Here is a 24073-nt window from a genome sequence, read left to right on the forward strand (position 1 = left end):
CAATACATAGTCTTATGGCTAAGTTATAGACTAAGACTAAATTGTGTGTGTGTGTGTGTGTGTGTGTGTGTGTGTGTGTGTGTGTGTGTGTGTGTGTGTGTGTGTGTGTGTGTGTGTGTGTGTGTCCAATAATTAAACACAACTTCTCACAGACAAGAGATAGTACTGTCTCTTTAAGAGACTCATTTATGCTTCATTGTACCATGGTGTCACACACCTAAAACAGCCTCGATCTACAAGCTCACAACGCCTCGCATCGCACCTTGTGGTGAGCTTGTAGATCTGCCATTTTCGTCAAAGGCAAGTCCTTCAGTCACTCAACACCCCTCTCTCTCTCTCTCTCTCTCTCTCTCTCTCTCGCTCTCGCTCTCGCTCTCGCTCTCTCTCTCTCAGAGGGGAGTGGTGTGTGTGGATATGCACTCAGGTGTGTGTGGGAGGAGGGGAGTGGCTTAATAATGACATCATGCAGGTGTCTGGGTGTGAGAGAGAGAGAGAGAGAGAGAGAGAGAGAGAGAGAGAGAGAGAGGTAACACAGTGTGTCACAACAACACAGAACTACAGCAGTGAACAGAGTGACTCCATTATGAGACAACATGTGTAGAGTAAGTTTTGATAAGTTTTAATGAGTAAATAAGTCAGTAAATGAATGATCCTCAGAGCTCTATAGTTCTATAGCTCTATAGTTAGTTCTATAGCTCTATAGTTCTATAACTCTATAGTTCCATACATTGGCATTAAAGGTGTAAATGTGTCACATTTAATGATAAAAGTTGCGGCTTTGTTTACTTTGTGTTGTTGTGGTTAGCCTAGCCGTTAGCCTAGCCGTGAGGAGAGACAAACTAAAACGTGTCAAGTTGCATTGGAGAGAAGCAGATCTACAAGCTCACAACATGTCACTCTGCAACACGTTGTGAGCTTGTAGATCTGCTGTTTTGGGCACAGAGCCAACATGTTAATATTAGATGTTTCCCCTCTTTCTATTTGAATCTCATGACATTGATGGAAGCTTTGAAGCATTTAAGTGTTGAAGTATTTGTTATTTAAAGTATTGAAGCTTTGAAACATTTAAGTGTTGAAGTATTTGTTATTTAAAGTATTGAAGCTTTGAAGCATTTAAGTGTTGAAGTATTTGTCATTTAAAGTATGGAAGCTTTGAAGCATTTAAGTGTTGAAGTATTTGTCATTTAAAGTATGGAAGCTTTGAAACATTTAAGTGTTGAAGTATTTGTTATTTAAAGTATTGAAGCTTTGAAGCATTTAAGTGCTGAAGTATTTGTTATTTAAAGTATTGAAGCTTTGAAGCATTTAAGTGTTGAAGTATTTGTTATTTAAAGTATTGAAGCTTTGAAACATTTAAGTGTTGAAGTATTTGTTATTTAAAGTATTGAAGCTTTGAAGCATTTAAGTGTTGAAGTATTTGTTATTTAAAGTATGGAAGCTTTGAAACATTTAAGTGTTGAAGTATTTGTTATTTAAAGTATTGAAGCTTTGATGCATTTAAGTGTTGAAGTATTTGTTATTTAAAGTATTGAAGCTTTGAAGCATTTAAGTGTTGAAGTATTTGTTATTTAAAGTATTGAAGCTTTGATGCATTTAAGTGTTGAAGTATTTGTTATTTTAAGTATTGAAGCTTTGGTTGTTTGGAGACGCTGTTGTCATTGTTCTGGTGTTATGTTGTGCAGTTGTGTAGATGTTGTGTAACTGTGTTGATGTTGTGTAGATGTTGTATAGTAACTCTGTAGTAGCTCTCAGTGAGCTTGTAGATCTGTTATATTCTAGGCTCAACACTGCTGTATGAAGGAGCATAAAGTGGACATTACTGACTGACAGACACTGTTTTCACTATTTATTAATGTTTCTAAAGTAAGTGTGTGTGTGTGTGTGTGTGTGTGTGTGTGTGTGTGTGTGTGTGTGTGTGTGTGTGTGTGTGTGTGTGTGTGTGTGTGTGTGTGATGTGTCTCATGACACTGTGTGTGGTTAACTCAAAAAAAAAAATCTTTCTTTTTTACAAGGAAGTGAATGAGCTGTTTTTTCTTTTGCTGTTTTTCTGCCTCCCTGAGAGTCACATATATAACATGACCCCCCCCCCCCTCTGCCACTCAGGTAGAAGAGCTCATCTCATGTCTGGATGACATCTCACACTGAATGTCTTCTCAGCTCCTCAAGCTGAACACACCACACTGAGCTTCTCTTCTTCAGGTAAGTCCTGACATCCTGTTTATAAAATGAAGCCACATTCACCTTATTCCTGACCTTCTCCAGGGCGCCGCCATTGTCTCTTACAGGGGGCGCCGTTGAGTTTTTCTCTGTGTGCTGCTTCATTCTATAGACAAATTATTTGTTTACAAACATTGAGACTTGACACACAGGTGACTGTTTCATGTAATCAATTCCCAACAGATCCCTAAACATGCTGTTTTGGGGTTTCGCTGGTTTCTGTTCATTCAACCTCCTCTTGTGTGTTGGCTAGTGATCTGCGCTCTAGCGAGAAATATATACTTCATCGCGCAACTGTATTGCGCGCCGAGAACAGCTGACATACATGCTCACAACGGCGTCGCGGATGAGACCGCTGTGAGCTTGGAGGTCTGCTATTCTCGGCCGTTCTCTGCGCACGACACCTTGGCGGGACAGAGCATAAATTAGTCTTGACGGGCTGCAGCTGAGCGAGCCAAGCAGGTTCTGGTGAATCATAGAGCGCTCCCTCCGTTCTTATGACAGCCACTGGAGGCGGGGTTTGGGGGGACAACTGCTTTGAATTGTTATTATTGTTTACACACAACAGAAAAGAAAGAGCGAGAGATCACAGTAAAAATCCTATGCATTCTGGAGAAAAACAGCATCTGAAAGTATGATGAGATGCATTTTTACACGTGAGGCTGTGACCACTTTAACATTGCATCTTATGAGCGGTGGGGTTCATTTGGTGTCGGCCCGCACGCGCACACTGGTTCTTATCAGTGTGACGTAGTCTGTTAAGGGGTCTATATCTGTTCACTTCCTCCCTAGTATGCTATTGCAGGTGTAATGCAGGTAATCGGTATGTTGCCAGATTTTGCAAAAGAAACAAGCCGCCAGGTCTATGAAAACAAGCCCAAAAGAAGCAACTAGGCTCAGTTTTACCGGCTATTTGAAAATAGCAGATCTACAAGCTCACAATGTATCACGTCATGACACGTTGTGAGCTTGTAGATTGGCTATTTTCAAAAAATATTGGGAAAAAAGAACAATATTTTGAATATTTAGGTTATTTAGGTTAAGACTTCCAGTTTGGAATTGCAGCCTCCTGGAGGTGTTTTTTTAGGGCAGTTTTGAAAGTGAGTAGGGTTTTACACTCCTTTACTCCTTTTGGTAGGGCATTCCACATTAATTGGTAGGGCATTCCACATTAATTGGTAGGGCGTTCCACATTAATTGGTAGGGCATTCCACTTTAATTGATAGGGCATTCCACATTAATTGGTAGGGCATTCCACATTAATTGGTAGGGCATTCCACATTAATTGGTAGGGCATTCCACATTAATTGGTAGGGCATCTTGATGAGAAATGTTCTATCATGATGAGTCAGTCTTAGACTTTGCATAGTTGTGATGTAAGATATGTGGAACAATGGAAAAAGAAAGGTCAGAGTCACAACCATCATACTGTACGTAGGCCTACATGATGAATGATTAGATAAGGATAAAGAGAATGACAGGATTTAAAGGAATGCAGTGTCACAACTACTTTCATTCAAAGGGGCTCCTGACTTTAATCAGAGGTGAGACCATTTATAAGCTGGAGGTCTGATGGTGATTGTGGACCCAGGCTGTGGATCAAGGGTTTACACTGATTATGAATGTGGAGTGTTATTATAGTTATATATTGTTATTTTTGGACAGTTTCTGAAACACTTTCTCTCAATGAAGAAACAAGCTTTACTTGTCCAGTTCTGCTCCTTTGCTTTTGTATCAAATGGATCCGTCTGAACAGATGTGTTTTAGATCTTTTCCTACAGTTTAATTGTCTGACCACACACTGTATGAATCCATTGTTTTAAACAATAAAACCTTTCTCCAACAAAGGATTAAACACACATTTTGCTATTTTCAGTGAATTAAGGTATATAGCTATTATCAAACATTACTTCTAACTGTCTCACCTGATGTAATCATGTACAGTACCATGTACAATACCACACATCTCCTGCTAAATATTAATGAGCATGTCATCCTGACACTTATTACTCCTCCTCCCACATGAACATCACATTATTAAACATGATTTATACTTCATCATACAACAGCAGATCTACAAGCTCTCGGTGAGCTTGTAGATCTGTTTTAACACCGTCATATGAAGGAGCATACATTGGACCTGACTGACTGTCTGTCTGTCTGTCTGACTGACTGACTGACTGACTGACTGACTGACTGTCTGACAACACGTGTGAGCAAGACTTTGTATTTTTTGCCTTAAATTCTCCCGTAGGCCAACGTCCAAGTCACATTATCAAGCAATCCTATACGGCCAATCCTATTTACATTTGGTCGGAGCTTTGATATATCTTATGGCTGAAACCGAGCGTCATTTAAATAACATGCCCTTAAATATTCTCTAAACGCCCCGATTTTACGACATGAAGAATCAGAATAAGACCAAAGAATTGCATAGAGACACACGGGGACTACACATTTCACGCCCACTTTTGAGACAGCGCCGCTACTCGAGGTCCGTTAGAACAATGAACTGCAGCTGCCAATGCATTCCTTATGAGAGGATATGAGAATTAGCCTACTTTTAAAATTATCCTGCATTAACTGAAGACGATATTGATTTAAATAAAAATATGTTTCCAAATGTATGGAGTGTCTGTCAACATATCTTCTTGTTTTCTTAATAGTTGATGTGTTTCACATTTAATTTGCCACTTTAACGAGTTACCCATAATGCTAACACAGCAGAGGGTAGACAGCAGACGGGCATTTCAGTGACATCACTGTCTTTACGAGTGCCGAGCGCCGACCAGTGGCGTTCCCACTGTAGAGGCAGGAGAGGCGGTCGCCTGCCCAACTAAGATCTCGCCTCCCCTAAAAAAAAAAAAAAAACCCGAAAATGTGTCATTGCGTGCTTAATGTCCTCAAAGTCACGCATCCAACAAGCTTTGAACTGAGCAGATTGGACCTTCTGTTCCAGAGATAATGATGAAAACGGCCACTTTCGCCAGTTTTCTGGGTATTGAAAACCTCAAGGGATGCGTCCGTGACGTATATACCATGCGATCACTTAAACTCTAGATCTCCGATGCTAGCGATTTTGACATACTGATGGAGTATATTATAGTATATTGTGGGTAGTATATCGAGATGAAAGATATGGGACATTAAAAAGGACAAATTAAACAAATGGGACAGATTATTAGAGCACCAAAAAAATCGCTACAGCCTCAGTAGTTAACCAGTGAAATGACGGTATTTTACAATGCCTCTCATAGAGATTGCATTGAGAGCTGCAGTTCATCGTTCTAACGGACCCCGAGTGTCAAAAGTGGGCGTGGATTTGTAGGCCTTCCGCTTCCGGCCGTGTGTCTCTATCGAAAAGAGTTTCCCCCGCCCGCCTAATGATGCTAACAGAGGGGGGGGTGTCAAGTCGTTGTCTGACAGATCAGGCATCCAATCAGGTTCTCTGATGCCTGATTGTTCCTGATGAGCTGGTCTGGTCTGGACTGGCTGGGTGTCTCTGTCTGAGGGTTTAGGAACAACACACAGGTGTGTGTGTGTGTGTGTGTGTGTGTGTGTGTGTGTGTGTGTGTGTGTGTGTGTGTGTGTGTGTGTGTGTGTGTGTGTGTGTGTGTGTGTGTGTGTGTGTGTGTGTGTGTGTGTGTGTGTGTGTGTGTGTGTGTGTGTGTGTGTGTGTGTGTGTGTGTGTGGGGGTGGGGGACATATTGGCCCAACTCCGCTCCCTTACTGACTTAGGCATGCGTCTTTCTTTTTCCTTTATTTATTCAGGGAAACCCATTGAGAGCAAGCTCTCTTTTTCAAGGACGCCCTGAAAACAAACATTTGAATCACATTACAATGTCACAACTTTGACAATAAAGCAAAAAAGCAAAACCATAAAACCACATCAAAATAATCGCAAAAGGCGGTGAATCAGACAATACAGTGAGGACATGGATAACAACACAGAGATTTAAAATCAGATGCAAATAAACAGTGTTACATGAAACAGGTGCAGCCACTATGTAGTGTGTCCTCAAGAAGCACCCTGAATGTCTCTATTGAGAGCAATCGCACCAGTTTCAGAGAGTCCTGAAGTTTGTTCCATTTGTGTGGAGCGTTCACGTAGTCTGTCAGACAGACAACACAAGTGACTTTGTGAGGTGGACTTGAGGTGTGTGTGCGTGTACGCTGTGTGTGTGTAGTTAAATAAGGGGTTAATATGTTTAATGAGTAAATAATAAGTCAGTGAATTAATGAGTCACACTAATGACTTCTTAATGAGTTAGCCTAGCTGTTAGCTCACACTGCATTGACTGTATGGATGAGAGGAGGGGAGGGAAGCAGATGTACAAGCTCACAACATGTCACTCTGCAACATGTTGTGAGCTTGTAGATCTGCTGTAACCGGTGTGCAGCATCAGAACCAGAGGCGGAGCTAGGTCTCTACTCGGTCGGTGGCTTAGCCCTCCGGGCAAGGAGGTCGCAGCGGATAATTTATCTTATTTAGTTTAATTCATCTGCTGTTTTGGGTTTTTTTTTGGACGGTGGTTTCACACTTATTGAAAGTCACTCAGTCTAATCAGCAGCTTGTTGATGTCACTGTTCATATTATGATGCATTAGTCATAACTCCACTGAAATATTTAAAAACAGGTTTCTAATGATAAACTATTAAAACTCTGTTACATCTGCTCACTGATTCTCCACTCCTGGCTCCTCAGTTTTCTCCAATAACCGTGTGTGTGTGTGTGTGTGTGTGTGTGTGTGTGTGTGTGTGTGTGTGTGTGTGTGTGTGTGTGTGTGTGTGTGTGTGTGTGTGTGTGTGTGTGTGTGTGTGTGTGTGTGTGTGTGTGTGTGTGTGTGTGTGTGTGTGTGTGTGTGTGTGTGTGTGTGTGTGTGTGTGTGTGTAAGGAGGTGTTGTAGGAACACAGTTAACACACAGTATAAACAGTGAAACAGTCCTGACTCCATTTTGTTTTGCCACGTCAGATTAAAGATGAATGTAGGATAAGATTATTATCTGTCTGCCTGGGGGAGGTGTGTAGCAACAGTACATAGGGGTGTGTGTATGTGTGTGCGTTGGTGCATGCAAGGGTGTAGGGGGGCGATAGTGGTGGAAGTGGATGAGAAATAGGATTAGGGTTAGCTTTCCTCCTCATGTTGTGAGCTTGTAGATCTGCTATTTTCACATTATTATTACAGAGTATGACTCTAGGGTTCAGATGGTTAATTAAAGCTGTGATCTGGAACTGATGAATAAATGAATTAATACAAACTTATGTTTTATTTATTTTTTGATAAATAAACACTTAAACCATTGACTTGAGTTCCTCAGGGCTCTATGTAAAGTGAAAAAAGAGCATACCAAGTACAATTGTAAGGTGCATTTGACTAAGTATACAGGGTTTAAGCGGTTAAGCACCCTGCACTTTACAAACTTAACTTATATTTTATTGTTTCATTTATAGGCTCAGTATACCTGACGAAGGGGCCAAAACGTTTTAGTTTTTTTGCCCGCTCTCTTTATTAAATGAAGCTGGGAGCATTAAGATGGTGTGCAGACCCTTTCCTTTTGTTCACACTTTATTTAGTCTGATCAGCACCTGTTGAAATGTTTGGATGTGTGTGCACCTCCTAATCGCTTTAATGTATAAGTACACACACATTAAGTCATTGGGTGTTTTTAGCAGTGCCACACCTATACTCTATTAATGAGTGTCATTTTCCTAATTACAAAACACATTTTCCCTCCCTCTTTCAAGCCCTTTTCAATGTCACTTTAAATGACATTGAAACATCAATTTATCAATAACAACAAAGTACTCAATGACACCAATTACTTAGATTTAGGGTCAATGTTGTCCCCATAATTAAAAGTTCACCATGGATCCTACTATTGATCATTTTCTATTATTGGTAGTTTGTCAAATGTTTAACATAAATGTCCAATAATTAAACACAACTTCTCACAGACAAGACAATGCATAGAGAGTACTGTCACTTTAAAAGACTCATTTATGCTTCATCGTACCATGGTGTCACACGCCTAAAACAGCCTCGATCTACAAGCTCACAACGCCTCGCATCGCACTTCATGGTGAGCTTGTAGATCTGACATTTTCGTCAAAGGTAAGTCCTTCAGTCACCCAACTAAGAACTACAACAGAGTGACTCCATTATGAGACAACATGTGTACGTTTTGATACGTTTTAATGAGTAAATAAGTCAGTAAATGAATGATCCTCAGAGCTCTATAGTTCTATAGTTCTATAGTTCTATAACTCTATAGTCTGGGAGGCTTCGGCTCAAAGCCTGGACAGCAGGGGCGCGGCCACTGATTTCTGATTCAAATCAACAGCCAATGAAGAAAAGGGGGCGGGATCCACATGCAGTGGGTCTTACATGTAAATAGGAGCGACGGGAAGCAATTTCCCCTTGAGAAATTGCGGCCGCCATTGTTGTGTACTGCTGTTTGCCTCTCGTCGGACTTTTTAGACGAGTAGACCGGTAAGAGGCGTGTCCGCTCAGATTCTGAGCGTAAGTTACATCCCGCCCAGAAATACCAGGGCTTTGGCCCAGAAGTTCCTCGCCGCTCCCGTTTGTATGCGAGGCGAAAAACTTCTGGGAACTCAGATTAATAACTCTATAGTTCCATACATTGGCATTAAAGCTGTAAATGTGTCACTTTTAATGATAAAAGTTGTTGCTTTGTTTACTTGGTGTTGTTGTGGTTAGCCTAGCCGTTAGCCTAGCCGTGAGGAGAGACAAACTAAAACCTGCCAAGTTGCATTGGAGAGAAGCAGATCTACAAGCTCACAACATGTCACACGTTGTGAGCTTGTAGATCTGCTGTTTTCGGCACACAGGAGAAGTATAAATCACCTTTCAGACGACTCGGAGGAGATGAAAATGATGAATTAAAAAAAGTTAGTATTAGATTTTCCCCTTTTCCCTTTGAATCTCATGGTTTTGAAGTATTTAATCTTTGAAGTATTTGTGTAGTTCTGTTATATTCTAGGCTCAACATAGCCCTGAAACATGACTGTCAAACCATGACTAGGGTTGCCAACTTTCAGAAATGGAAAAACGGGACACATGCACGCGTTTTTTTTTGGGGGGTTTTGGGCGGATTATGGTATTTTTTTGTTGTTGTTTTTTGGTACTTTATTACGGTTTTAGGGTTAGGTTAGGGTTGTGTTATTTAATTATTTTGGGGGAGCCAGCCCCCCAAACTCCTGAAATGCATAGAAATCTATGAAATTTATATTAAAAAAGCCAGCCCCCCAAACTCCTGAAATGCATAGAAATCTATGACATTTATATTAAAAAAGCCAGCCCCCCAAACTCCTGAAATGCATAGAAATCTATGAAATTTATATTAAAAAAGCCAGCCCCCCAAACTCCTGAAATGCATAGAAATCTATGAAATTTATATTAAAAAAGCCAGCCCCCCAAACTCCTGAAATGCATAGAAATCTATGACATTTATATTAAAAAAGCCAGCCCCCCAAACCCCTAAAATACACAGAAATGTATATTAATAAAGCCAGCCCCCCAAACCCCTAAAATACATAGAAATCTATGCATTTTGGAACAGTTACTATAACAGTTGCTAACCTGCTGCTGCAGCCGCGGGGGGAGGAGGAGGAGGAGAGGAGACAGCTCATTCAGTTTTGGGGCCATGAGGCACGTTGGCTGTTATGCTGTTGTAGCTCATCAGTCCGTGTCTAACTAACTATAAGCTAGTTAGTATGATATACCGTAACCTCACATGCAGCAACTTATTTTCGGTAGAGCAATGCCTATGTTAGATGCACGTGCACCTTTATTTTATTTTGCCCACTTGAACCAGCGCACATTTTTCCACATACACAATGAGTAAGTGTCACACAGGCAGACACGAGAGAACGCACACTGAGCCTGCCCTGTCAACAGAGCGGCACCCCCAGGGTCCTAGCGCCCTTCGCATACAGCACACAAACACATAGGCAGGCAGACGCACACATTTTTTTAATTATTATATGCATCTTCCCTTTACCGGGACGCCGCTCCCTGCCCCGTCTCGTTTGTGTGTGAGTGTGTGTGTGTGAGTGAGAAATACTCTCTCTCATATAAAAATCGCACCGTCATTCCACGACCCCAAAATACGGAACATATCTTTTAGTTTCCAAATAAGGAACAATTCCGTATTTTACGGGACGGTTGGTAACCCTAACCACTTGTTCCTGTTTTTTTTTGTTTTTTTTACATTTATAACTCTCACATGTACATAAACGTTCAGAATTCAAATACAAAGTGCTGACCCCCATGCCACGGATGTAACAAGTTGAGCCGGCAAAGGTCTAAGTACCCGTATCTCCCATATTGTTCAATAAAAAGCATTTTAATCCGATCGGTGGCCATTTTCTATTATTACTTTAATTTTTTTGTAATGTAGCAGAGTGCAATACACTTCCCAACCAGTAGTGTTGCATAGTTGAAAGCATCGGATACAATTCTGAGAAAATGGACGGCGATCGGATTAAAAAGCTTATTATTGAACAATACGGAAGATACGGGTACTTAGACCTTTGCCGGCTCAACTTGTTACATCCGTGGCATGGGGGTCAGCACTTATTATAATACTTATTATATTTGAAATCTGAACATTTATGTAGATGTAGCAGTTGTGAATGTAAAAATAAATAAAACTAGAAAAAGTGCTCCTCGGAGCACAGGTCTCCGCCAGGTCAGGTAGGTTATTTTGGCCTCCTGGTGGCGCTATAATAGGCTAATGTGAAAAGGGGGCCATTTATTCCTAGGCCGTGCACGGCAATCGGACACTGCATGCATGATTTGAGGCATTTTGTTCTAAAAATGTGTTTTGCTAAATTTGACCTGCTGGTGGCGCTATAACAGGGCAATGTTAAAAGGGTGGCATTTGTAGTGCAAATGTGCATTCAAAGTTTCACCACAATCGGACGCTGCGTTCATGATTTGCGGCATTTTGTTCAAAACGGGCCACTCCTGCAAACATTACATGTCAATGTTAGCCAATCAGGATGGAATATGAAAAATCTAACAGATCCGTCTTGATCACATGACTATAGAGATCATGTGTACCGATTTGCGTGAAATTTGGATCAAATCTGAAGGCTTAATATTAAAAAATGTGTTTTACATAAGTCTGCCTCCTGGTGGCGCTATCAAATGCAAATGTGAAAAATGCAGGGCAAAGGTTTTTCCTTGGCCTCTAGAGAGTGTGCATACAAAGTTGTACACTGATCGGTGCAGTTATAGGTAAAAACACGAATCGGCCTGTTACAGCGCCACCATGAGGCTGATTTGAACATTTTCAAATGGCATTTCTTCCTCGGCCTAATGGGAATGTGTGTGCAAAATTTCACTGAAATTGCATGCTGTGTTCATGATTTGAGGCATTTTGTTCGAAACGGATTACTCATGTTATTATTAAAATTTTGAAAGTAAATTTTTGCCAATCAGGATGGAATATGAAAAATCTGAAATTAGCCGTTTCTTTTAATGACTACTACTGTGTACCGATTTGCGGGATTTTGGGCCAAAATCGGTAGGAATACTGTCCAAAAAATTGTTTTGCACAAATCGGCCTCCTGGTGGCGCTATAAAAGGCCCATGTGAAAATTTTGGAGCAGAGGTTCTGCTTTGGCATCCAGGGAGTGTGTGCACAGTTTTGCTGCGATCAAGCCAACGGTGCCAGAGATTAGCTGTACACAAAATGACAGAATGACACACACACACACACACACACGGACGGACAGACAGGGGGTAAAACATACTCTCCCGCCATGCCTTTCGGCCTGGCGGCGACAACCAGGAACAAGTGGTTCCATAAAGCTTGTGACAGACGAGCATCATGTGAACCATGGCTAGGCTCAACACTGCTGTGTGAAGGAGCATAAACTGACTGACACTGTTTTCACTATTTATACAATTTCTAAAATAATAATAATAACAAAGGAAGGCACTGTGTGTGGCTAACTGATTCACTGCCAGATAAACACATCCTCTATGCTGACCTTGTCAGTGATTTATGAGTGTTTTCACCTTTATGACAAATCATAGAATCTTCTTCTTCACAACGATCCCCCCGCCGATGGCTTTAAAAGACGTAGGAGGGTCTCAGAGACTCTGAGAAAACGATAATCTGTTCCATAGATATGAATGAGGGATGATTTTCACCACAAAACAACACAAAGCAGAGAAAAGGCCTTTTTATTTTTTTAAGAAAGTTAATGAGCTGTTTTTTCTTTTGCTGTTTCTGAGCCTCCCTGAGAGTCACATAACATGTGCGCGCGTGTGTGTGTGTGTGTGTGTGTGTGTGTGTGTGTGTGTGTGTGTGTGTGTGTGTGTGTGTGTGTGTGTGTGTGTGTGTGTGTGTGTGTGTGTGTGTGTGTGTGTGTGTGTGTGTGTGTGTGTGTGTGTGTGTGTGTGTGTGTGTGTGTGTATTGACAGTAGTGTCTCAGATGGTAGAGCGGCCATCTTGGAACCAGAAGGTTCCTGGTTGGATCCCTGGAACCCATGGTTTAGTGTCAAAGTGTCCTTGAGCAAGACACTGAACCTCCAACTGCTCCTGATGAGCAGGTTGGTGCCTTGCATGCTTTCCTCCTCATTGTGTGTGTGTGGGGGTGGGTGGGTGGGTGGTTAATTAAGGGGTTAATATGTTTAATGAGTCACACTAATGACTTATTAATGAGTTAGCCTAGCCGTTAGCTCACACTGCATTAAGAGGAGGGGAGGGAAGCAGATCTACAAGCTCACAACATGTCATTCTGCAACATGTTGTGAGCTTGTAGATCTGCTTTTACCTCTGAGCGGCATCAGAACCAGAGGCGGAGCTAGGTCTCTACTCGGTCGGTGGTTTAGCCCTCCAGGCAAGGCGGTGGCGGCGGAGAATTTATTTTATTTAGTTTAATTCATCTGCTGTTTTTTATTTTTATTTTTATGGTGGTTTCACACTTATTGAAAGTCACTCAGTCTAATCAGCAGCTTGTTGATGTCACTGTTCAGATTATGATGCATTAGTCATAACTCTACTGAAATATATAAACAGGTTTCTAATGATAAACCATAAACTCTGTTACATCTGCTCACCGATTCTCCACTCCTGGCTCCTCAGTTTTCTCCAATAACCATATGAATGTAAAAGCTCCAGAAATAGTACATAATCCTAGTGTTTTAGTCAGCTATTACACAGAACATGCTCCTTAAACACATCCACAACCTGTGTTAAAACATGGACTCTGTTGTAAATGAACAGTTTAGACTTTATTCATAAACGTTCTTAGCTTTTGTTACAAAAACAATGATAATTCACATGAATCCATTAAAACAGGGAAATCATCTGTCATCATAGCTTTACATAATGAGTGTATGTGCCACCATCTAAAACAAATAGCAGATATACAAGCTCATAGCGCGTCACTTTGTGGCACGCTATGAGCTTGTATATCTGCTGTTTAAAAAAAATCATAAACACACTAAATGTCCAATAATTAAACACAACTTCTCACAGACAAGACAATGCATAGAGAGTACTGTCTCTTTAAGAGACTCATTTATGCTTCACCGTACCATGGTGTCACACGCCTAAAACTGCCTCGATCTACAAGCTCACAACGCCTCGCATCGCACCTCATGGTGAGCTTGTAGATCTGACATTTTCGTCAAAGTCAAGTCCTTAAGTCTCTCTCTCTCTCTCTCTCTCTCTCTCTCTCTCTCTCGCTCTCTCGGACTCCATTTTGTCTTGCAACGTCAGATCGAAGCTTAAAGATGAATGTAGGATAAGATTATTATCTGTCTGCCTGGGGGGAGTGGTGTAGCAACAGTACATAGGTGTGTGTGTGTGTGTGTGTGTGTGTGTCTGAGGTCCGTCAGTATCATTTCCTCTTGTTAAAGTTTCAACACAACTAAAGTTCCTTTGATGTGTGTGTGTGTGTGTGTGTGTGTGTGTGTGTGTGTGTGTGTGTGTGTGTGTGTGTGTGTGTGTGTGTGTGTGTGTGTGTGTGTGTGTGTGTGTGTGTGTGTGTGTGTGTGTGTGTGTGTGTGTGTGTGTGTGTGTGTGTGTGTGTGTGTGTGTGTCAGTCATATTGGCTCATTTCCACTCCGCTCCCTTACTGACTCACTGACTTAGGCATGTGTTCGCGTGAAGTTTGTCTGACAGACACACGTGACTTTTTGAGGTGTGTGAAAATAGACGATCTACAAGCTCAGAACGTGTCACTCTGCAACATGATGTGAGCTTGTAGATCTGCTGTTACCGGTGAGCAGCATCAGAACACAGCTAACAGAGGGGGAGGAGTCATTGTGTTGACTGACAGATCAGGCATGAGCTACTTACTGTGTGTGTGTGTGTGTGTGTGTGTGTGTGTGTGTGTGTGTGTGTGTGTGTGTGTGTGTGTGTGTGTGTGTGTGTGTGTGTGTGTGTGTGTGTGTGTGTGTGTGTGTGTGTGTGTGTGTGTAGTTAGGTCCGTCAGTATCATTTCCTCTTGTTAAAGTTTCAACACAACTGAAGTAAAGACGAGACAAAGTTCCTTAATGAATGTCAGTATGATGTGTGTCTCATGACACTGTGTGGGTAAAGGTTCAGTGCAATAACATTTTCTGTGATTTTATTTTGAAGTTTCAGTCTGAAACGGCCTCGCAACCAATCAGAAGGTTCCATCCCTTCAGGCTATGGCACGGTAGAACCTCACTCACATGGTACACAGTGCTAGTGTTTGTAAGGGAGAGAGAGATGGACACTGTGCAGAATGTTTGTTACCATGGTTACCATGTGACACTGTGCAGAATGTTTGTTACCATGGTTACCATGTGACACAGTGCAGAATGTTTGTTACCATGGTTACCATGTGACACTGTGCAGAATGTTTGTTACCATGGTTACCATGTGACACTGTGCAGAATGTTTGTTACAATGGTTACCATGTGCAGAATGTTTGTTACCATGGTTACCATGTGACACTGTGCAGAATGTTTGTTACCATGGTTACCATGTGACACTGTGCAGAATGTTTGTTACCATGGTTACCATGTGAAACTGTGCAGAATGTTTTTTTCCATGGTTACCATGTGACACTGTGCAGAATGTTTGTTACCATGGTTACCATGTGACACTGTGCAGAATGTTTGTTACCATGTGACACTGTGCAGAATGTTTGTTACCATGGTTACCATGTGACACTGTGCAGAATGTTTGTTACCATGGTTACCATGTGACACTGTGCAGAATGTTTGTTACCATGTGACACTGTGCAGAATGTTTGTTACCAAGTTGCTTATTTCTAACTGGTGTGATTTGGGTTGACCATACATATGGTCCCTAAGAGTCTCCATCTATAAGGGTGATGGTGAGTGAAGGTTTCTGTTGAGTGGAACCAGTTGACACCAGGCAGTATCACACGACAAGCTCTAAAGTTGAATACACACATAGAGAATATATACAGTATTGTACAGTGGACACGTGACGTGACCAGAAGATATGGAACAAGAACAGAATGGATAGGAACAGAACATACATCTTATATCATTGTACACAGACGTCAGTTTCTCTGATAAAGTAGTTGATGGTCATCGTATCACAGATAACAATATGCTTACGTAGATGCACATGTGTGTGCTGGGTCAAGCAGATGAAGTCATAAATCATGACACTAACCTATAATGTTTTCAGATTCATATTTTAGTGCTGATTAAGTTTACAATGAGTTATACACCGTCTGGATGTCATCTTGAATGAGATTAAAAACAGAGTAGTTCTGTAATTAAAATTGTAAACAGCTGTGGGAATCACACAGGTGAAGGTAATCAAGATTTATTTATATTCATGAAAGTGTAACTATGTCATCACGCAGCACGTTTTTGTTCTCAGGAGGTAGTTAAGATTGGCCTTTTAGGGTCTTTTGATATAAAAATACACAATGTTTTTTTTAACATTCTTGTTGGCATCTATTGTTAGGTAACTCATGATGACCACGGATATGCTCTTACATTGTAAAAAAAAAAACATTTCACTAGACTGTACAGGGTTAATATTATGTTAATAATATCTTGTTGACACAAGTTGATGACGGACAGAGGGGGAGGAGTCAAGGTGTTGACTGACAGATCAGGTATGAGCTATACTTACTGAGCATGTCACATGGGTGTGTGTGTGTGTGTGTGTGTGTGTGTGTGTGTGTGTGTGTGTGGTCTGTCAGTATCATTTCCTCTTCTTAACACTCACGTGTCTAAGCGGTGCAATGTATGAATTAAATTGATAGTGTGTGGTTTCGTGTGTCTCTCTCTCACACACACGCGACAGGCAGTGTTGCCATGTCTGCTTATTATAAGCGACTTTGGGCTTGTTTTTCTATGAAGAAGCGTTGTGATCTTTTAGATCGGCTATTTTCTCTCTCTCTCTCTCTCTATCTATATATATATATATATATATATATATATATATATATATATATATATGTGTATGTATGTATATAGGTCATGTGGTCGCTTGTTGGGGGCTTGTTTTCATAGACATGGCTGCTTTTTTCTCTCGCAATCTGGCAACCAGGGCGACAGGCATGAGAGTGTTGATCGCCTGTGACGTATGAGACGTGGCTGTTCCACCTGTTTAGTAGGCCAAAAAAAAAGGGGAGGTGCGGCTGTTAGACTGGCGACAGTCACAGCTCACCTCCGCTCTGCCTTATTGTTGAACAGTTAATGCAAGTAAAACCTGTCAGTCATCACTACAAAATACTACCAAATAAACCACCATCAGTGCTGCAGTTTAGAGGAAAGAAGGTGAGAAATGTGTGCTATCTTTTGTTATATTTAGCTGTTGATATTTTATGAAGGCAAAGAAAAAAAGGACAAACATTTTGCGAGGGGGGGGGGGGGGGGGGTCTGCAGCGGGCCTGTGTGTAGCTGTCTCTCTCTTTGGTAGCGTCTTGGCACAGGGACAGTCTGCCTCCGTCTTCAGACAGCAGCATACATTTAACTTTGAAAAGTTAATCTGTGTAACTTAAGTAAATATTATTCACTGTTGCTACCAGTGAATCATTGTAGACTCTCCATTATTCAGTGTAAATGTACAATAACCATCTCCTAACCCCGTTCATGTGCCTGATTCAAGCTCACCGCTACAGCGATCGTGCTGCTTTATTGTCATAAAGATTTGACATATCTCATGGTTATATTACCCAGTTACTCATTCACATTCATGTTCCCGGTTCCCGGTGACAGTAGTGTCTCACACAGTAGAGCGGCCATCTTGGAACCAGAAGGTTCCTGGTTGGATCCCTGGAACCCATGGTTTAGTGTCAAAGTGTCCTTGAGCAAGACACTGAACCTCCAACTGCTCCTGATGAGCAGGTTGGTGCCTTGCATGCTTTCCTCCTCATGTTGTGAGCTTGTAGATCTGCTATGTTCACATTATTATTACAGAATAGTGACTCTAGGGTTCAGATGGTTCATTAAAGCTGTAATCTGGAACTGATTTTAATTAATACATTATTTTTATTATTTTTATTTTGTATGTTAAACACTTAAACCATTGACTGGAGTTCCTCAGGGCTTTACAGTAGGCCTATACTAGGACCCCTCTGTTTTCCCTCTAAACAACACAAATCTTCCCTGAAAATAGCAGATCTACAAGCTTGTGTTGTGAGCTTGTAGATCTGCTATTTTCACATTGTTATTACAGAATAGTGACTCTAGGGTTCAAGTGGATAAAGTTAAAAAAAAAACTGTTCCCTATCGCATACAGATTTGTCGGACCCCCTGTAGTAACTCTGAGGACCCACTAGGGGTCCCGGACCCCCTGTTGAAGACTGTGTGTGTGTGTGTGTGTGTGTGTGTGTGTGTGTGTGTGTGTGTGTGTGTGTGTGTGTGTGTGTGTGTGTGTGTGTGAACGTGAACTCAGGTTGATGACGCTAACAGTGGCAGAGGTTTCAAGTTGCTGACTGACAGATCAGGCATCCAATCAGGTTCTCTGACGCCTGATTGTAAACTTAATAAAGTTGTATTAATTCAAATCAGTTCCAGATTGCAGCTTTAATTAAAGGGCAAGAGCTGAGAGCCGTTTCACACATTATATCATCCTGTGTGTGTGTGTGTGTGTGTGTGTGTGTGTGTGTGTGTGTGTGTGTGTGTGTGTGTGTGTGTGTGTGTGTGTGTGTGTGTGTGTGTGTGTGTGTGTGTGTGTGTGTGTGTGTGTGTGTGTGTGTGTGTGTGTGTGTGTGTGTGTGTGTGTGTGTGTGTGTGTGTGTGTGTGTGCGTGCGTGCGTGCGTGCGTGCGTGTGTGTGTGTCATATTGTCCCAACTCTGCTCCCATACTGACTTAGGCATGCGTTCATGTGAGGTCTGTCTGTTTGAGGTGTGTGTGCGCTCGCTGTGTGTGTCTGGGCTGTGTGTGTGGCTGTGCGCTGTACTTAAGTGCGTGCGCACTGTCTGTGTGTGTGTGTGTTAGGGGTGGGTTCAATTAATCGATCTGGCAAATAAATCCATAAATACTCCCGACGATATGTGCATGGATAGAGAGGCTGCTATATCGATACGGCATGAATTATGTGGGTGACACAGTTTTGACAAACGTGTCCCTGTTTATCCTGGGCGGATACCAAAGCGTTACCAAAGCCCCCCTCGCACTCTCTTCCCAGACCCCTTGTTATTATACACGTCTACTCAGAGGCTGTTTAGACCAGTGGAGTAATATCTAGTCATATAAACACTGCGTTTCATTTACATTTTACGTCTTAAGTTTTGCTGTTGTCATTCCACTTCACCAACTAACGTAGATGATCATTAATCCGTGAATGATTTCAGAGTGTTGATGGAAATCCTTTGTGATTTTAGATAAGAGTAGGCCTCTTTGATGAATCACACAGTGGATATATTTTCAACATAAGCTACTTCGATGCGGTAAGTGTGTCTTATAAAGAGTTAAAAACAGCTGAGAAACCTGTGCATTTAAGACATCCAAACTCACACTGGATCGCATTGTTAACAGTCAACAGCTGTGCGTCAACGTTTTAACCACTTTGAGTTTCTAACTTGTGGTCACAGTCGCAATAATTTTGCCAAAATATTCTTGATTCTGCTTCTACAGAAATATGCTATCAACCAAGTAAACAGAAAGTTTAATTATTTAATTATTTTTTAGTTATTATTCATTTTAATTATTATTAAAATAATATATATATATACTTTTTTTCTTTTTTTTCCACATGGGGGGGTGAAGGGGGTCAACGTATATCGCGATATATCGTATCGTGGCCTCTTTATCGTGATACATATCTATCGTGAGGTTGTAGGCTAATACTGTGTGTGTGTGTGTGTGTGTGTGTGTGTGTGTGTGTGTGTGTGTGTGTGTGTGTGTGTGTGTGTGTGTGTGTGTGTGTGTGTGTGTGTGTGTGTGTGTGTGTGTGTGTGTGTGTGTGTGTGTGTGTGTGTGTGTGTGTGTGTGTGTGTGTGTGTGTGAGATATATTGGCCCATTTCCACTCCGCTCCCTTACTGACTCAGGCATGTGTTCACGTGACGTTTGTCTGTCTGACAGACAACACATGTGACTTGTTGAGGTGTGTTGGCGTGTGTGAAAATAGACGATCTACAAGCTCACAACGTGTCACTCTGCAACATGATGTGAGCTTGTAGATCTGCTGTTACCGGTGAGCAGCATCAGAACACAGCTAACTGAGGGGGAGGGAGGAGTCTATGTGTTGACTGACAGATCAGGCATGAGATACTTACTGTGTGTGTGTGTGTGTGTGTGTGTGTGTGTGTGTGCAGTGTTGGGAAAGTTCACTTTCTACATGAACTAGTTCAAAGTTCAGTTCACACATTTCAAAATGTATCAAATTCACAATTGAACATTTTGAACTAAAGTTCATGGTTCCAAAAATGAACTATTATAGTTTTTTTTTCAATACGTTGCTGTGAGCTATTATTTGTCAAAAGTATTGCCACAGCCCATATACAACCACAGACAGCAATTATTTTATACGTTTTAACACTGAAAAAAATAATAATAATAAAAAGATTAGTAAGGTTAGTAACCTAGTAACCTAAACATATCTGCAGCACAGTTTTATACAATATAGCCTATGTTATGAGGTGGGGGTCCCTGCTTGATCTCTCTCTCAGCTAAGGGGTCCTTGACCTGAAAACGTTGAAGACCCTCGCCTGTATTATTATATTATATGAATATAATCCAGGATTATGCCATTTTTAGCCATAATGTTTTAAAAACATAGCAGACCTACAAGCTCATAATGAGTCGCATCCACGACGCGTTGTGAGCTTGTACGTCTGCTATTTTAGGCACGGGACACTGTCGTGCTGCGAAGTATAAATTAGGCTCTAGCCAGGAGTGAACAGCAGCAGAGAGAGAGAAAGAAATCTGCATCAACAGTGAAAAAGACTTTGTTTTAAACACAAGCAGTTGTTCATACGTGTGTACTGTAGTTAATATAGCGCAGAAGCTTTCTTTAATTACAAAATGATCTCAATCAATATTATTGTGTCAGAGACTCGGCCAGAAGAACAAACAGCTGAGGATCATTATCACTCAGCGTAGGCCCACTACAGTGACACAATAACTGACCAGTGGACACTCTGACAGGGATTTTAATAAAGCTAAGTGTTGCTTCTCTTGCATTTTTAACCGGAGAGGCTATCTGTAATCACGGTGCTGCATAGTTAGTCTGTAGTCTGCACATAGAGTGGGTTCACTTCACTCACTGCGCTGATGGATGTCAGAGACCGACCGGCTTTTCTATTGTGTGTGTGTGTGTGTGTGTGTGTGTGTGTGTGTGTGTGTGTGTGTGTGTGTGTGTGTGTGTGTGTGTGTGTGTGTGTGTGTGTGTGTGTGTGTGTGTGTGTGTGTGTTCCTGATTTGGCGGACCCCCTGTAGTACCTCTGAGGACCCCCTAGGGGTCCCGGACCCCCTGTTGAAGACCCATGAGCTAGACACTGAAAGAGTTGTCAGTCAGCAAATATGATGTGAATGTTTGTCACACACACACACACACACACACACACACACACACACACACACACACACACACACACACACACACATTGATGATGCTAACTGAGGCGGAGCTAGCTGTCAAGTTGTTGACTGACAGATCAGGCATCCCAGGGGTAGACATTAAGGGAAATTTGCCACTGGCCCTCCGTGGCCCCTCCATTGTAACCACTGGCCCTCAGTGGCCCCTCCATTGTAACCACTGGCCCTCCGTGGCCCCTCCATTGTAACCACTGGCCCTCCGTGGCCCCTCCATTGTAACCACTGGCCCTCCGTGGTCCCTCCATTGTAACCACTGTTCCTCCGTGGCCCCTCCATTGTAACCACTGTTCCTCCGTGGCCCCTCCATTGTAACCACTGGTCCTCCGTGGCCCCTCCATTGTAACCACTGGCCCTCCGTGGCCCCTCCATTGTAACCACTGGCCCTCCGTGGCCCCTCCATTGTAACCACTGGCCCAGGACATTCGTCAAGTATCCATCCCATAATAAGGACAATTAATGAATTTGATCCCTAAAGCCCTAAAGCATGTTCATTATACAAATAATTGTATGATAATCATTCTAAAAGTAACACATTCTGATTTCCCAATGGGGAAATATGTAGATGTTTTTAAAAATGTAATGATGCACTTTCTGCTTGTCTGTCATTGTTAGGAGGTAGATATATAATATTAGACATTGGCTACTGTACTGTTAGCCCTGCATTGGGGTTTATGCTGGCATAAATACTACATCATATACTGTGTAGGCTACATTCCTGCTACAGCTAATCAGTTATACAGCACAGGCTGATTAAGACCAGTGGGTCTCAACCTTTTCAGGCCGTGACCCCCCAACATGATCATATTTGAACTGGGGACCCCCCACCCTGACAGGCTCTTGGAATTGTAGGAGTAGAGGCATAACATTTTTTTTTACTCTGTCCCACAAAAACATATTGTGAAAATAGCTGATCTACAAGCTTGTAGATCAGCTATTTGTTTTAAATAGTATAGTTTGTTGATTACTTGTGATGCAGTAATGGTCTTTTTTCTTTTCCTTCTTTTTTTGTAAAGGTCTTAAAAGTCCTTAAACTGTCACTTTACTGTCATCTGGGGACCCCCCAAAAAGCATTTGGGGACCCCCCTGGGGATCCCGACCCACATGCTAATCAGTGTTGCCAGCTTTTGTGAGAGAAATAAGCAACCAGGTCTACAAAGTGTGTGTGTGCTGAGCTGACAGACTGACCGATCAGGCATCCAATCAGGTGCTCTGGTTAGACAGACAGCCATGTACCCACCTACTAAGCATGTCACGTTAGATGACGCTGTGTGTGTGTGTGTGTGTGTGTGTGTGTGTGTGTGTGTGTGTGTGTGTGTGTGTGTGTGTGTGTGTGTGTGTGTGTGTGTGTGTGTGTGTGTGTGTGTGTGTGTGTGTGTGTGTGTGTGTGTGTGTGTGTGTGTGTGTGTGTGTGTGTGTGTGTGTGTGTGTGAGAGAGGCGTCAATTGGGTATGGCAGAGTATTAGTATTATTGGGTATGGCAGAGTATTAGTATTATTGGGTATGGCAGAGTATTAGTATTATTGGGTATGGCAGAGTATTAGTATTATTGGGCATGGCAGAGTATTAGTATTATTGGGCATGGCAGAGTATTAGTACTATTGGGTATGGCAGAGTATTAGTATTATTGGGTATGGCAGAGTATTGCAGCTGCCATACCCTGGCTCCAGGGAAAAGGAAAAAAAGTACTTTTAATAATAAATCCATGAATTAATTGGGAGTTTATTTTTGTTTTGTTAATAAGAGCAAACCAGCAGATTTTAATATATGGTTAACATGACACCCGACGCAAATAACCACAAAAGAAATTGCCCCTAAACGCCATACCTTGGCTTTTGCTGAACTGACGCCACTGGTCTAAGCGGTCAGCCTGACTGGTTTTGAGGTTTTGAAGTGGATTATCTTGATAGTATGTCTCTCTCTCTCTGGGTACAGCCCCACATCTCCGTCTAGCGTCCGTAAGGACACCGGAAGTCCCATCCACTCCCATGTTAAGTTTAAAACCGACAAGACGGTCGCGATCCGCGTCCGGGAAAACACATCCGGGTTCCGCTCAAGAAACGATCACCCGGAAGTGATAGGCACCAACCAATCGCCCTGTGTTCTCTCCACTGGGCGTGTTTGTCTCTTGTAGTTTCCTTACAGGGGAAATGCAAGGCAGACGTTCCAGCACAAACACAACAGTATAACACATGCACTCTATTTCAATAAATGTAAACGTCCTTATCTATTTTTGGTGAATGAGAATGGCCTGAATGCACTGTTTAGTTTATCCCTTCTAAATAGCTTATGTGAGCATAATAAAGAATAGCAGAATAATACATTAAATTACTATCCAAAATACATTATAATGAGCATTATGAGGACCAGTTATATGAAGATATAATATAATATTATAATGAGCATTAGAGGACCAATTATATGAAGATAAGATATAATATTATATTATAAAGAGCATAATAAAGAATAGCAGAATAATTACTATCCAAAATAAATGAGAAGTTTATTTTTATTAATTCTACAGTTTCACACACAAACGTGGGCTACAAAAACGAAACAACTCTGTGCTTTATTGTCATAAATTGCACTCTTCTACCATATGAATCTGTCATTCATAATTATTGATGTAATTCACGTATGTCTGTATTTGTTTGTTTGTTGATGTGGGCAACGAGACCAAAGTTATTTTGGTCTCAATTTAGTTTGTTTAAATGTGTTTTCTTTATTGCTTGTCAGAATTAACTTACTTGTTAACTATGGTAGGCTATTCCCTTATGATAAAAAAAACAACTTTAAAGTTATTATTTTATT

The 24073-nt window shown here is 41.5% G+C and overlaps 2 protein-coding genes across 2 annotated transcripts in view; both read left to right on the forward strand.

Annotated features, from left to right (window-relative positions):
- The window catches only part of LOC308102372 (uncharacterized protein), a 1220233-nt gene that overhangs the window by 892184 nt on the left and 303976 nt on the right, over positions 1-24073 (forward strand). The gene's annotated exons all lie outside the window — the stretch shown is intronic.
- Positions 532-24073, forward strand: part of LOC308102183 (NACHT, LRR and PYD domains-containing protein 3-like) — a 73875-nt gene continuing 50333 nt past the window's right edge. Inside the window, 2 exon segments of the mRNA XM_080451785.1 lie at positions 532-602; positions 2104-2199. The gene's annotated coding sequence lies outside the window, so the exon portion shown is untranslated.

Source organism: Gymnoscopelus braueri (assembly GCF_963280865.1).
Source record: "Gymnoscopelus braueri genome assembly, chromosome: 15".
NCBI lineage: Eukaryota > Metazoa > Chordata > Actinopteri > Myctophiformes > Myctophidae > Gymnoscopelus > Gymnoscopelus braueri.